Source organism: Meleagris gallopavo, chromosome Z (genome assembly GCF_000146605.3).
Source record: "Meleagris gallopavo isolate NT-WF06-2002-E0010 breed Aviagen turkey brand Nicholas breeding stock chromosome Z, Turkey_5.1, whole genome shotgun sequence".
Classification (NCBI taxonomy): Eukaryota; Metazoa; Chordata; class Aves; order Galliformes; family Phasianidae; genus Meleagris; species Meleagris gallopavo.
In genome coordinates, this window is record NC_015041.2 from 31779408 (window position 1) to 31794332 (window position 14925).

Genomic DNA, 14925 nt, shown 5'->3' on the forward strand with positions numbered 1-14925 from the left:
ATTATTTTGTTTTCTTTACCATGTACAGAAATATCATTTCTGAACATTTTATCTCGATCACAGAATCATAGAATCATTAAGTCTGAAAAGACTACTAAGATCATCTAGTCCAACCATCAGCTGATGCCTGTTACATCTCTAAGCCATATCCTTCACTGCAGCATCTACCATTTTCTTGAACACCTCCAGGGACAGTGATTCCACCACTTTCCTGAGCAGTCTGTTCTAATGTTCGACCACTCTTTCTGAGAAGAAATTTTTCCTAATATCCAACTTGAATGGATATTAAGATTTGCCCCCTGGCAAAACTTACAACTACTACCTCTTGCAAAGCCACTACCTTCCTTACACACATGACACTATTTGTGTGCAGGGTTGAAACTTTCTGGTTTCACTTGAAGCACTTATGCCTCTTTAAAGCACTACTAACTTAAACTACATACTTATCTCCAAAATTAGTCATTTAAGTAGTTCTCAATGTGAAAAATGTAACTTAATTTACAGAATTTTGAAAAGATTTTGTGTTGAAACTCTCTTTCGCATGGATCAGATGTCTACACTAAACAATCTTTAATCTCGCTTTCTACTGTGGCTAATGCTGTATTGGTGACTTACCTCTAGTAGTGTACATTACTCTTACCTTTTCTTTCCTAACCTATCTCGCAGTCACCTTCAAATAATGAATTTTTAAATAAACCCAGCAAGGAAACTAGGTAATTATTAGTTCAAATTCATCTTGATATTGTATGTCAGTGTGACTTCTCTTCCAAAGAACACTAAAGTTTGCTTACGAAAATGAACTGCCTTCTAAGGGACTATCTTGCTAGTTTGCTTCTGATAAATGCAGTGCAGACAACCTTCTGAAAAATAAATTCATTTTGATCATCATCCTATCCCAATATAAATAGTGATACCAAGAGTCAGAAAGAAGGATGATTTGGGCAAAAGACACACTATTTTTTTAGTATCTAGTAGTTAAATGTCCCCAAAATCTGCAGCGAATCAGACTTGTCACCGTCTGTTTTCCCATAGGCATAAGAAACTGGATCAGCTTGTTTAGACTTAATCGGTTTTATGTCTTGATTAATTTCCAGGTGACTAGCAATGGCTAATAAATCCAGCTCAGCTACTGACATGGAGAACCTGCAGTTCTCCCAGTCTCTTGGGACTTCTTTTGGGTTTATGAAATAAATCTTCCATTGGCAATCTGTTTCCAAACAATTCATTACCCAGATCATCTCTCTGGTTGGAAAACAGAAATTAAAATAATCCTCTGTAAATACAATTACTGTTCAGAGATTTATTTATTTTTTAAATAATGAAACAGATACTGTAAGGAGTGTGATTATAATGGTTCCACTGTGATAAAGAGAGAAACGACCAGTGATTCACCATGTCATTGAAAATAAGAACTGTGTCCCTCTTGTACTCTTCTGTGTAATTTTCAGTAGGTAGATGTTGGAGGATATTTTTAAGCATGATTGAAATTATATTTAAAACTTAGGATGTAAGAGGAAGCTAGCAGGATTGATAATGTCCAGGTGTTGCATATTCTTGTTTAAAGCAGTTCCTTCTGGCACAACAGATGGTTGTAAATACATTTTACTGGCCTAATGCCACCAGAAGGAAAGAATCTGATACTAATTAAGAAGGTCAAATACTTGACCTTGTCCTCAGTGGTATCCCAAAGGAACTTTCTTACTAACTAAATCTTTTTTTCACTTATTTGAGCATTTTTGTTGTGCAGATTTCATAATCTTCATAACCATCAAACCAAAAAGGGAAAGGCAAACTAAACGTATGTGCAGTTAAATGGAGATAAATCAAACTTTCTACACCTTGCAAGAGAGTGTTCAAGAGGAGAAACTAATCCAATAAATAACATCAAGAATTTTGCCTGGTACTTGTGAGGATGGGAGGAAAGCATTCTTATGTAATACAAACATATTCTACCCACACAATTACGTTTATGTCTAAATAAATGTACTCCATGTACTGAGGCCCCCATATGGTTTGCTGGTGTTCATTTGAAAGTCTAAGTGGCAAAGGCTTTGCACTGTCTTGACTTAACTGTTCAAATACATTTGTGCACTGCATTACTAGTAAAGTCACAATTTTTTAAAGCTTGATGTAATGTGTTGAGTCTACATCTGGATTACTGGGTCCACTTCCAGACTCCCCAGTACAAGAGACACGGAACTCCCGGACAGAGTCCAGGGAAGAGCCATAAAGGTAATAAAGAACTGGAGCAGCTCCCCAGCCATGTTCTTTCCAAAGGTGCTCAATTACAAGACAAGAAGCAAATGGACAGAAACTGGAACTCAAGAAGTTCCACCCAAACGTCATGATGCACTTTTCTGTGACTGAGGTTGCCCAGAGATGTTATAGATTCTCCCTCTTTAGAGATCTTCAAAAACCAGCCTGGGAATGGTGATGGACAACTTGCACTAGATGGCCTTAAAATGTTGATTTCCTTATGGAAAGTTCATCAAATAGAATCACAGAATATCTGAAGTTGTAAGGGGCACAGAAGAATTATCAAGTCCTACTCCTAGCTCCACACAGAACCACTCAAAATTCAAATCCTATATCTGAGACCATTACCCCAAGGGTTTATGGAATTCTGGCAGGTTGGGGCTGTGACTAGTACCCTAGGGCGACCATTTCAGTGTCTGACCACCTCTTGGTGAAGAAACTTTGCTTAACACATACCTGACCCTTCCTCTGATGCAGCCCCATGCCATTCTCTCATATCATATCATATCACTGTACCAGAGAGCGGAGATCAGCACTGAGCTTCCTCTCCTCTCTTGAGGAGCTGAGGTCTGAGGTCTGCCATGAGACCTTACCTCAGCCTCCTCTGCTCTGGGCTGAACAAACCAAGGGCTCTCAGCTGTTCCTCATATGTCTTGCTCTTTAGACCCTTCACCATCTTTGTTGTCCTCCTTTGATCACTCTAGTACTTTTGTGTCCTTATATTGCAGTGCCCAAAACTACACACAAAAGACTTTCAGGTAAGACAACATACGTAGAGCAGAGCAGGACAAACCCTTTCCTCACCCACTGGCAGTGCTGAGCCTAGTACAGCCCAAAACCCACGTGGCCCTTTGGGCTGCCAGGGCACTCTACTAATTCGTATTCAACTTGTCATCCACCAGAACCCCCAGATTCCTTTCCATGGGGCTGCTCTCCACCTTTTCTTCCCCAGATCTGTGCATATGTACAAGATAGTTCCATTCCAGGTACAGAATCTGGCACTTACTGAACTTTGTGTGGCTGGAGATTGCCCAATCCTCCATTTTGACCTAATTATAAAAACAGATTAAGTTTGTTAAACAGTACTTTCCCCTCATGAACCTATGTTGGCTTTGACCAATAACTGCATTATCTTTCCAGTGTTCATCACTAAATCTCAGAATAACCTTCTCCATAATTTTGCTGGGCACTGAAGTGAGACTGAGGAGCCTATAATTATCAGCATCTTCTTTCTTGCCCATCTTGAAAACTGAGTCAACATTTGTAAAATTCCGGTAAACTGGGACTTCTCCAGGTTCCCAAAACCACTGAAAAACTATCTAGAGGTCTTGTAATGACAACAGCCAGCTGTTTGAGTGCATCTCTAGAACTGATATGTATTTTCATAGGGCAATAGCAGAAAAGAGGATGCTTTTTCTGGTTTAGTTGATACTGGTGGCCTTTTTGGAATTCATAGAAGCAAAGTAAAGCTTAGTCAAAGATTACAAGGAGCCACCTAGATTTTCCTGTTGAACATCACAAATGACTGATGTCTGTAGATTCTGCAGTTTTCAGTCTTGATTATCACAGGCTGTTAAAGTGGCAGAAAAGGCAGTGTCCCATGAAGTGAATTTGATCAAATATATGATTCTGAAATGAACTTTAGGAATATTGTATTTTATATCCTGCCTACTTTATAATCTTTGAGATGAGTATAACCAGTTGTGAATGCCCAGCATACCAAAAACATTCATAAACTTGAATGCAAGGGCCACCAAGATGGTCATGCGGCCAGACCACAGACTCTAGGAGGAGAGTCTGAGATAGCTGGAGTTGATCAGCGTGGAGAAGAGGTATGTTTTAGGAACCGAATGGCAGCCTTCCCAAGCTTGGGATGAGGTTAAGAAAAAGATAATCACACCCTTTGCTGAGGTTCACAGCCAAATACAGTGACTGCAAACTAAAATAGGGTAGATTCTAACTGCATATAAGGAAAAAAAAGTCATTATGGGGAATAATGAAGAAGAGTTCACCCAGAAAGACTGTGTCACCTCCAACTTATTAGATATCCAAAATCAAAACATAACTGAATACAGCTCTGAGCATTACTGGTCTACATTCACTGTTGAAATCCAATAGGAAACTAAATAAGGGACCTCTTGAGATCCCTTCCATCCTAAGTGATTATATTTAGTCTGAAATAAGAGAAGAAATATTTATAGAGACAAAAATATTTCATGTTCTCACACTCCTCTCCCTAAAATAAAAAATCTGAGTGATCAGAAATTGTTGCAAAAGTTTTAAAAGGCTTTAACAATTTAGTGATTAAGTCTGTGTACTAGATTATTTTGTATCTCATGGAGTTTAAGTTTGATGTTGAAGTTAAATGTCATTTATAAAGGAGCTGTAAAAAGTTTTAGGATTTATGAAAAATCATCATTGACGCCAGTTATAACTGGCAAATCTTTTTTTTTTCTACTTTTGCTAATTCTCTGCATTTCCATCTGCTACATTTGTAGTAAGAATTAAATTTTCAGCTTGTCTTGTAGATCTCCTTTCAGAATTTCAAGTCTAGGAGTTGAAAAGATGAACCAGTTCTTCTTAGTTTGACAACAAATCAGTCAAAAATTAATTTGGCAATAATATTTATAGTGAGCAAAATTTGTGGGATATACATCTTATGGTAGCACTGATGTTTATCTCTTAAAACTATAATGACGTAGTGATAGAGTGTCTTCAGAAGGTATAGAAGTATGAACTCAACAGATATGCAAAGATCTATCTTCGCTAAAGATCTGCAGACATAAATAAAATATATTCTAATTTGAGTGCTGTCAAAATTTCATGTTCTTCTTAACTAGAAAGTAGTCTATCTTCAATGTCCCTATGTGGTCAGAAAACCACAGAAAACTGTAGAACTGTTACAAAGCCCCATTAATGGTTGCTGTTTTTTATTAAGTGGATACCTGTGAGAATAGGCTATGTGTAGCCATATCTGCCTGTAAGAAAATGCCTTGCTGGTTTCTCCAGCTTTAGGACAACCACAAATCCTGTCTTATTATGAAAGAATTTTCAAAATGTGCTTTTTTGGGGGGAAGAACATTTTAGTCTTCTTTTTGCTTCTCTTAATGTTGCTGTTTTCTTTCTTACTACTTTTTCCTATAGTCACTGTATCATCACAGAATTAGATTTACAACCAAAGTCAGGCAAGCCTGCTTTCTTCTTACTCTTCTGTCATATCTGCAAGCCAGAGATACTGAATCAAGGAAGTAAAGAGTAAAACTTTACTGCTTTTCCCCCCAGCTGATGGAATCCTTTCAGGATACCTTCTCAGGAAGGTATTCTCTCAGTGTTTTTATTGTCTCTAAAATACAGATCATAGAATCATAAAGTGGCTTGGGTTGGAAGAAATCTTAAAGACCATCTAGTTCCAGCACCTCTGCTACAGGCAGAGCTGCCACCCGCTAGATCAGGCTGCCTAGGGCCCATCCAACCTGACCTTGAACATCTCCAGGGATCCAGCACCCACAGCTTCTCCAAGCAACCTATGCCAGAGTCTTACCATTCTTGAGTAAAGAATTACTATCTCCCTATTTTTTTGTTTGAAACCATTCCCCTTTGTCCTATTACTATCTGCTGACAAAAAGAGTTGATCTACCCATATTTGTACGCACTCTTTACGTACTAGAAGGACAGAGTGAGATCTCCCCTGATCCTTCTCTTCTCCAAGCTGAACAGTTCAACTTCCTCAGCCTTTCTTTGTAGGAGAGGTGCTTTCTGATCATCCTTCTGACCTTTCTCTGGACCTGCTCCAACAGTTTCATATCTATCTTGTGCAGATCTATCTGTAGACTGGGACCAGATGGGGCCTCACAAGGACAGAGCTCCTCTTCCTGCTGGCCACCCCTCTTCTGATGCAGCCCAGGATACTATTGGCCATCTGGCCTGCAAGTGCACATTGCTGGCTCATATCCAGCTTTTCATCCACCAGAACGTCAAGTTTTCACTTTAAATACTGTTATCAGTTAGTTAGGGATTCATTTTAGCTAATTAGGTATATTTGCACATGGGATATACGCTTCACATAATATCTACTGTGTTGTAGAACTAGTCCAGCTGTTCAAACAAATTGTTTATGAAAGAGAATAGATCAAAAATATATGAAACACTTTTTGCTTCATCTTTACTTCTTTCCTTACTTATTTTGCAGTCTCCATTTATGAGCAAAACTGATGGTATTAGAACTATCTTTTATTTCTCAGAGTGCAGCTAGAGGTCATGATAAGATGTGCAAATGGCTTCTGTTGATTTTTTTGAGACTAATTGAAGTATTTACAAAACATTCCAACTATTTTTCTACAATATTCTTCTATATGTTTATATTCTTCTGTATGTATAAGAAAACATATCTTGGTAAGCTAGTGTAGACACATACTGAATTCTTTTATACCTCCATGTGATTTTCAACAAGACATTATAATCTCACAAAAACTAAACAATGCAAACTGTCTTTTTTTTTTTTATGGGCACATCTTGAAAACAAACCCTTACATACAGAATATACATTGCATGTTTTTGTTTTTTATTATTATTATTTATTTATTTTGGGATTGGATCCAGAAAGGTTAGAAAACAAAAATTATATGGGACCTGGATACATCTGGACTCAGAGTTCAAGTTTCTCAGGGGATATTTTGGGACATTACATAGTAAGACTTTCATGTTTTCCTAAGTGACAGTTGTTGGATTACACTTGTGTTTGTTGCATATTGTGGCAGCAAATGTGCTTTTAGTGCTTTATCCAATTTTTAGATCATTTTGTAAAGTTTTATACTAATTACAGTCTACTTTGAAAACAGTGTAGAGAAGGAGAAAATGAACAGAAGGGAGTCTGCACAGTACCTGTAATGTATGTCAAGTACAAGCAGGGTGAAAATCAAACTCATTCTTCTGTCTCCCTCTTCTGTTCTTCACAAACATAGGTACAATGTCCTAATCCTGCTGAAGCACCCTGTGAGCAGAACTGTCATTCATTATTTACACTGACAAACCAAATATGGTAAGAGAAACAGCTAATGTTTCTGTTTATGTAAAATATGAATGGCCATTCAAGAGCCAAATCTTACATATTTGTTGATTGGTAGTGAGGTACAGCAGCAGGAAGAAAGACAACAAATACTCACGCTCACCTCCTGAAAGTTTCTATTTGCTTAACTCTTTCAATTTCAGTGGGAGTTAGGAAAGAAAAGAGGTGAAGAATTATAGTATTGGTCTTATTCTTGGTCCTTTAAAAGGCTTCAAAAAGGTCAACTGCAGATCATGACAGTGCTTTAGAAAATCCTGACTTAAGTGTTAATTTCAGCAATTCATTGCAAAATGATGGCAGAGACTGTATATTTATGGGAATTATGGCTCTTTTAATGAACGTGTTTTAGCTGCCGTGACCTAAGGACAAACAGGAGACAAAGGATTGTGTCTTTAATTAGAACAAGTAATTTAGTTGCAGTTAGCTGATAATTATAGCAAGAAATTTGAGCATGTAAGCACTTTCTTGACACAACTTTAGTATGAACAAAATTTGGATTAGTAGATAGTAGCATTTATAGGATTAGATCCTATATATACTTATACTTAAATATATATACTTAGGAAGCAAGAGAAAGTTTTCAGACGTGAATTCTAAGAAAGAACTAGCAGATTTCTAGATAAAATAATTTAGAATAGAATGTTGAATGTTTTTTCATCATCTGTTCAAGCCTACTGATGGCATACTACTTCAGGGGCAGATACTGCTTGGCTACATAACTGCAGTTTTAGATAGTCTTTGTTTCAACTTGAAGATGCAGAAATAGTTACTAATTACATTAATCGACTACGTAGATTTCAGTGAAGAAGATAAAATTAAAAGAAAATTTCTGGAACTTGACGTTCTGTGAGGGAGAAAGCTGAAGTCCCCCAGCTCTCAGAGCAAAAGAAATCTAAAGTAACATGCTAAACAGAGAATTCAGCAGAGGATAGATGAGGTTAGGAAAGACTGTAAAAGATCATAAAAGTGTCTTGGGCTGAATCAGTGTGTTTGGCTTCAGTACAATGTGGATTTTTTTTAACAGTCTCATTCTTTTGTATGTCTTCCTTGAAAATTAATTTGAAAGATATGAAATGGAGGGCTAGTTTTGAGAGAACACTATATAGGATTAGCATATAATTATTTAAGTCTTCATCTTGGCTGTCAATGAATACACAGTTGCTAAGGGTACTGTAGTTGCAGATTTCCTACCATTGTTACTTTGAAGGTTAATCTCTCTTTGATATATTTAGGATTAATCACATTAGAATATTCATGCTAGAATGTCATTTGTCAGTTCATTGGTCTTTCAGTTACTGTTTCAGTAATGAAAGAAAATCAAGTGATGAGTTTGACATGCTGAAGGGAGGAGATGCCATCCAGAGGGACCAGAACAGGCTGGGCAAGAAAGACATGGAGCATTGGTGTGGGCCCAGAGAAGGAACACAACGAAGATGAGAGAGCTGAAGCATCTCTCCTACCTCCTTGGCGAAGAGAAGGATCTGGGGAAACCTTACAGTGATCTTCCAGTTCTTAATAAATTTCTTAAATTAATTTCTTAAATTCTTAAATTAATTTCTTAAAATTCTTAATCAGTTTCTTAAAGATCTTAATAATGAGCCTTCTGAAAAGACAGGAAAGGGGATTTTTGTTAGGGACTGTAATGATAGGACAAAGAGTAATGGTTAAGTTTGTTTTTTTCCTTTAAATAATAATGGCTCACACTTGATTGATCGTTTTGGTAAAGGAGAAATTCAAAAGCGAGAATTAATTCAAATTGAATTTGGACATGTATCTCTTTTATTTTTTCTTTTCAAATTTTTGTTTATCATTCTCACTGTTTAAAATTTTCAGTACATCTGCTGACCTTGCTGTTAACTTTTCTAATTTTTTCTCAACTAGAAAAAAAAACTCATAGAGATAAAAAGGAAAAACATGGGAATTTTCAATGACTTGAGAAAGCAATTATACTTTTTTTTTTTTCAGCTTCAAGAAAATCCAAAGAACACAGTTGAGTTAAGAGATGAAGGGTAAACATGGGCCGGTAAAGGGAGACAAGACAAAAGAATGTAGCAAGCAGGATGAGAACCATTGTATAGGAATGTGAGTAAAGAGAGGACAAGATAAGGGTTAACTATTGCATAGGAATGCAGGTAAGCAGGATGTGAGGCCAGATAAGAAAAGAACATCTTGAAACTCTATTGTATACTTGAAGAGAACATCACACAAGGAACAGGTCGTCGGGATCGGATTACTTCGTTTGAAGACAATGAGCCTTCATCCCATGACCACCAGAAGACGACCCCACTGCCCGCGGCGTACGTGCAAAAGGGAGGGACCATATGCTGATGGTTTCTCGGAAATGTAATGAATATGTATACGAATTCCGGGAAAACACTGATTATGTATTAGTTCGGCCTATATCTGTACCAAGCTTTTGTCCTACGGTGTGCAAGTTCGGAGGAGCTATCCCCCTTGCACCCAGCTTGGCACCAAATGCTGAATAAAAACATACCTGCTTTATAACTGTATGGGGCTGCTGAATCACGGCCTGAACCTCCGATTAATCACCTGAGGCAAGCAATGAATCAGCCACGGGAGCACAGGTGAAGGCAAATCAGCTGTGCTGCAGGAAGGGGTGGAGCCTGGCTCCACCTCTCCTAGACCCATTTAAGAGCTGACTGTCAGTGGGGAAGGATCTCTCTGGAGATCTGCTCTATTGGAGTTCATCTCGTGAGTCCAGGATAGGGTGAGTAACTTTCTCTCATTTCTCCAACATAAATTATATTAGCCAAGCTCCTGGAGGTATGTATGTATGTGTGTGTGTGTGTGTGTGTGTGTGCAGACAGACACAGACACACACCATCTGTATATCCATTGATTATACAATAACCTAACTCTAGGTTATAGTGTTTGATTCCATAAATCACAGTTAATTGAATGGAGAATATTTAAGTGGAAGAAGAAACTACAAAATTTAGCTCTGTCTCTTATTACACATATGTAATCACAACATTCCTTTTTAAATTACTGCTTTATCCAAGCTACTTTCATCTAGAGGGCAAGTTGTACGTTTGGATAAAGAAGCAGGGCCAAATTCTTATTTTAGGCCCATGTGTTAGCTATGACTATTTTGAGTAAGAAGAGTGGAAAAATGTTACAAATACTCTTCTCTAGCTGCAGCTTGTCACTAAAAATAAACACATAAATTTATTTGAACTGCCAGAACAAGTACTCGTAATCTGGTTTAACATTTAATTTGCTCTCTTAAACTAATGAACATGAGCATTTCCAAGAATTCCTAATAAACTGGGAATTATTAACAACAAACAGTTCTATCGCTCAGAACATAGCTAGGAGGGCACAAATACATTCCCAACTCAAACTGTTTTTATCTTCTTTTTCTTTGCTCTTTGCAGATCACAGAGAAGGAGTAGAAGGACTTTTACATCTGGGCTTTCCTTAGCTCTGCATTAAGCTGACAGCATGTGTAGCCACAGCTTTTTCAGAACTCCAGGCAAACAGAACTTCTCAAAGCCACCACAGCGCCCGTTGTAACCCCTTCTCTTTGTTTCACCATACTCTACCCATTTCATGTTTCTATTCATGGCAATGGCATACAAAACAGAGGGAGCTAGCACTGTTTGAGGCGGATAGTTAGCAAAACATTTTCTATTTGTAAATTGAGGTTGTTCAATTTGGGCATTTAGCAGATAGGAAATCCTAATGTTACTTTTCACTCCAGAAAGCATCGTGTTTTGAAGGCCAAAGTTTATCTCTCAAAGATATGTGCTACAGCTGTTAAGCCTTATTTGTGTTACAAGGTACAAAATGTACAGAACAAAACACTTTAGTGGCCTCTACCCTCTTCTTTGCTTCCCCATTATTTTTCCTCTTTAATAGTTTGAGGAAAAGTTGAAGTCATTACTTAAATAGCTTGTTTTTATGACAACAGATGAATAGATTTTAATTTGCTGGGAAGTCTTGAAAAAGGAACAGGCTTTAAGAATGTTTCTCCAGATTGAAATATAAAGCTCTCGTTATTGTTCTTATGGTTTAATGGTGTGCCCGAGTTTTTTTAAGATCTTGCAGATACTTCATCTAGAGCATAATTCAAGTACAACTGGAAACAAATGAACACTAAATTTAAGAATTATCTGCTAATAGAACTCATGCAAAGTCCCAGACCACAGGAATGTGAACAGAGACTTTTTATGTGGGTCACTGTAACCTCATTGCATCTCAGATTCCTCTAGATCTAAGATAATAATTATTCTGACATCTGGAAAAAGTGATAAAACTTTCAAAATCCTGATATCCAGTATTTTTCACAGCTGCATCAATTAGCATGATAGGGCTGGAATTGATTTATGGAATCAAACTATAACCCAGAGTTAGGTTATAAAGCAGGTATGTTTTTATTCAGCATTTGGTGCCAAGCTGGGTGCAAGGGGGATAGCTCCTCCGAACTTGCACACCGTAGGACAAAAGCTTGGTACAGATATAGGCCGAACTAATACATAATCAGTGTTTTCCCGGAATTCGTATACATATTCATTACATTTCCGAGAAACCATCAGCATATGGTCCCTCCTTTTGCACGTACGCCGCGGGCAGTGGGGTCGTCTTCTGGTGGTCATGGGATGAAGGCTCATTGTCTTCAAACGAAGTAATCCGATCCCGACGACCTGTTCCTTGTGTGATGTTCTCTTCAAGTATACAATAGAGTTTCAAGATGTTCTTTTCTTATCTGGCCTCACATCCTGCTTACCTGCATTCCTATGCAATAGTTAACCCTTATCTTGTCCTCTCTTTACTCACATTCCTATACAATGGTTCTCATCCTGCTTGCTACATTCTTTTGTCTTGTTACAGCTGGCCCATGTTTACCTTTCATCCCCTAATTCAGAATGCCTCTTCTGATGAAGGCTGTGCTTGCTGACTCAGCATGACTCTTGAGTGGCTCCTGATGTACCAGTGAAGAGATCATGTTTTCCTTCTGCCCAAATACAGTAAGAGCAACGTGGGTCTGCCTACGGAGCAGGCCTTTCTGTGACAGGAGTGCAATGGTATGAGCAGCAGGCAGGCATGCTGTGCTTATACGGGAATCATACCCTTCATGGCACATAAAATAAACCAGAACTATTGAGGTCTGCAGCTGAGTAGGAAAAAACAAATGTGTATGGAAACTGCTGAATCATGGCCTGAACCTCTGACTGACCACCTGAGGCAAGCAATGAGTCTGCCTTGGGAGCAGAGGTGAAGGCAATTTTCCAGTGCTACTGGAAGAGGTGGAGCCCTGTTCCACCTCTCCTAGATCCATTTAAGAGCTGACTACCACTAGGGAAGTACCTCTTTTTGGAGATTGCTCCTCTTGGAGTCTTCTCAGTGAGCTCACAGCCAAGGGTAAGCTTTCCATCTGTTCTTCTTTAGTATGATATCCTGTTTAGCCTAACTTTCCGGTATTTTTCTTAATTATAACATCCATATATCCATTGATTACACACAAGTGTAACCTGGCAGCCTCTTCTGCTGAAGTGGATGAGGTATTTTTATAGCCAGTGACTGTTCAATGCAGACCTGCTGATAAGCTAGGCTTTGTTGAAGAAACTTGGTAAGAAAATTTCTTCCACCTGATGGCCAACAGGCCCTGCCCACTGTTCTCTACCTCCCAGCACTCAGTGTCACACAGGGCTGTTTTAGGGAGGAGAACACTGTGTTGTCTCTGCAAAGCTGTCTTTTATGAAGATAGAACTTTTGGGATACTTTGCTGGTTTAGACAGTAGCAACCTGAATCTCCATCTGTTGTACTGACAGAAATTTGTGTGAAGAAACAGCACATCTTTGGTTTATTTGGACTGGATGATCTTGTAGGTCTCCTCCAACCTTTGTGATTCTATGATCTATATACAGGGCCCAAGAAAACTGGTCAGTATTCAAGGACCATGTCCTCCGAACCTAGGAGCGGTGCAACCTAAGAAAGAGGAAGACAGACAAAAATGCCAGGAGGCCTCCATGGATGAACAAGTATCTCCTGGACTTACTGAAGTCCAAAAAGAAAATCTCTAGGGAGAGAAAGCAAGAATGAGTTAAGTGGGAGGAATGCAAAGAGGCTGTCCAAGCAGCCAGGGACCAAGTTAGGAAAGCTAAAGCCTAGGTGGAATTAAATCTAGACAGGGACATAAAGGGGAAAAAGAAGAATATCTACAAGTATATCAGTGATAAAAAGAAAGCTAGGGAAGATGCAGGCCCTCTGCAGTGGGGAATTGGAGACCTGGTCACTTGGGATGCAGAGAAAGCTGCATCGATGACTTCTTTGCCTCAGTCTTTGCCAGCAAGGGCTCCTGTCATACCACCCATATTGCAGACGGAAAAGATAAGAAATAGGAGAAGGAAGATCTGTAAGTGCTGTAAGTGAAGATCAGGTTGAAGATCATATAAAGAACCTGAAGATGCACAAGTCCATGGGACACACTGAGATCTATCCACGGGTTCTGATGAAACTGGCAGATGAAGTTGCCAAGCTGCTATCTGTCATATTTGAAAGGCTGTAGTAGTCTGGTGGAGTTCCCATTGACAGGAAAAGGGGAAACATAACCCCTATTTACAAGAAAGGAAGAAAAGGGTATTTAGAGAACTACAGGCCAGCCAATCTCACTGCTGTTCCTGGCAAGATCATGGTGCAGATCATCCAAAAGGCTCTACTAAAGCACATGGAAAATAAAAATGAGGTGATTGGTGGTAACCAACGTGGTTTCACCAAGGCAAGTCATACCTGACAAACTTGATGACCTTTTATGATATCTACACATCAGTAGAGAAAGGAAAAGCAATTGACAGTATTAATCTGGACTTCTGCAAAGCATTTGAAACTGTCCCACATAACATCATATGGTTCATCATTCAGAATGTGCATGTGCAAGGTTGCTCTGAGATGAGCAAAGGAAAGTAGCTAAGAACTGTCAGGATATTTCACTCTGAGATCTTTACTAACAGCAGCACAAACATACAGCAGCATGTGTGGCCTTTATGCCCTTGAGGTAGGGCGTGGAGACCACATCACTAGTGTGATGTTTCAGTAATTCTGTAGTGGCAGGGAATGCACACTGCCTTTGGGTTTTGTGCTTACTTCAAACTGTGGGAATCAAATGTTGTTTCTGCATTAGAATTGGATAATATATATATTTTTATTTCATGATCTCCACTGTCATAGTTCTTTCTGGGAGTCTTTCTGCTTAACTTGGGGAAGATCTCTGATAGCTTACGTCACTTATCGTCTAGATAACCCTTCTCAGGGACGCACGCTCTGTATGTAGGTGTATATAGGTGTATATATGTATATTTTGTCACACACTGCAAGAATATCCAGTACCAGATCAAACCATAGAACAAGTCATGGCATGCCCGAGGAAGCACCTGAAGAGACATCGGAAGGCCTGACATCATCCCCCACCACGGTAATCCTTGTTAAACGAAGACTTGGAAGCAAATCACCATATCAATACGACAAGAAGAGCACTGAGACATCTTGGAAACGACAGGATGGCGACTGACTGACACCAGATAACAAAACAAATTAACAAGTAAATAACAAATGTAAATCCTCTGATAAGATTGTGAACCTG

The 14925-nt window shown here is 38.8% G+C and overlaps 1 protein-coding gene and 1 long non-coding RNA gene across 2 annotated transcripts in view; both read left to right on the forward strand.

Moving 5' to 3' along the window:
* The window catches only part of SMC5 (structural maintenance of chromosomes 5), a 322808-nt gene that overhangs the window by 105355 nt on the left and 202528 nt on the right, over nucleotides 1–14925 (forward strand). The window lies entirely within an intron of this gene.
* LOC109363981 lies at nucleotides 9943–14227 on the forward strand. The gene is made up of 2 exons (XR_002109918.2): nucleotides 9943–10049; nucleotides 12176–14227. It is a non-coding gene; the product is annotated as an uncharacterized LOC109363981 (long non-coding RNA).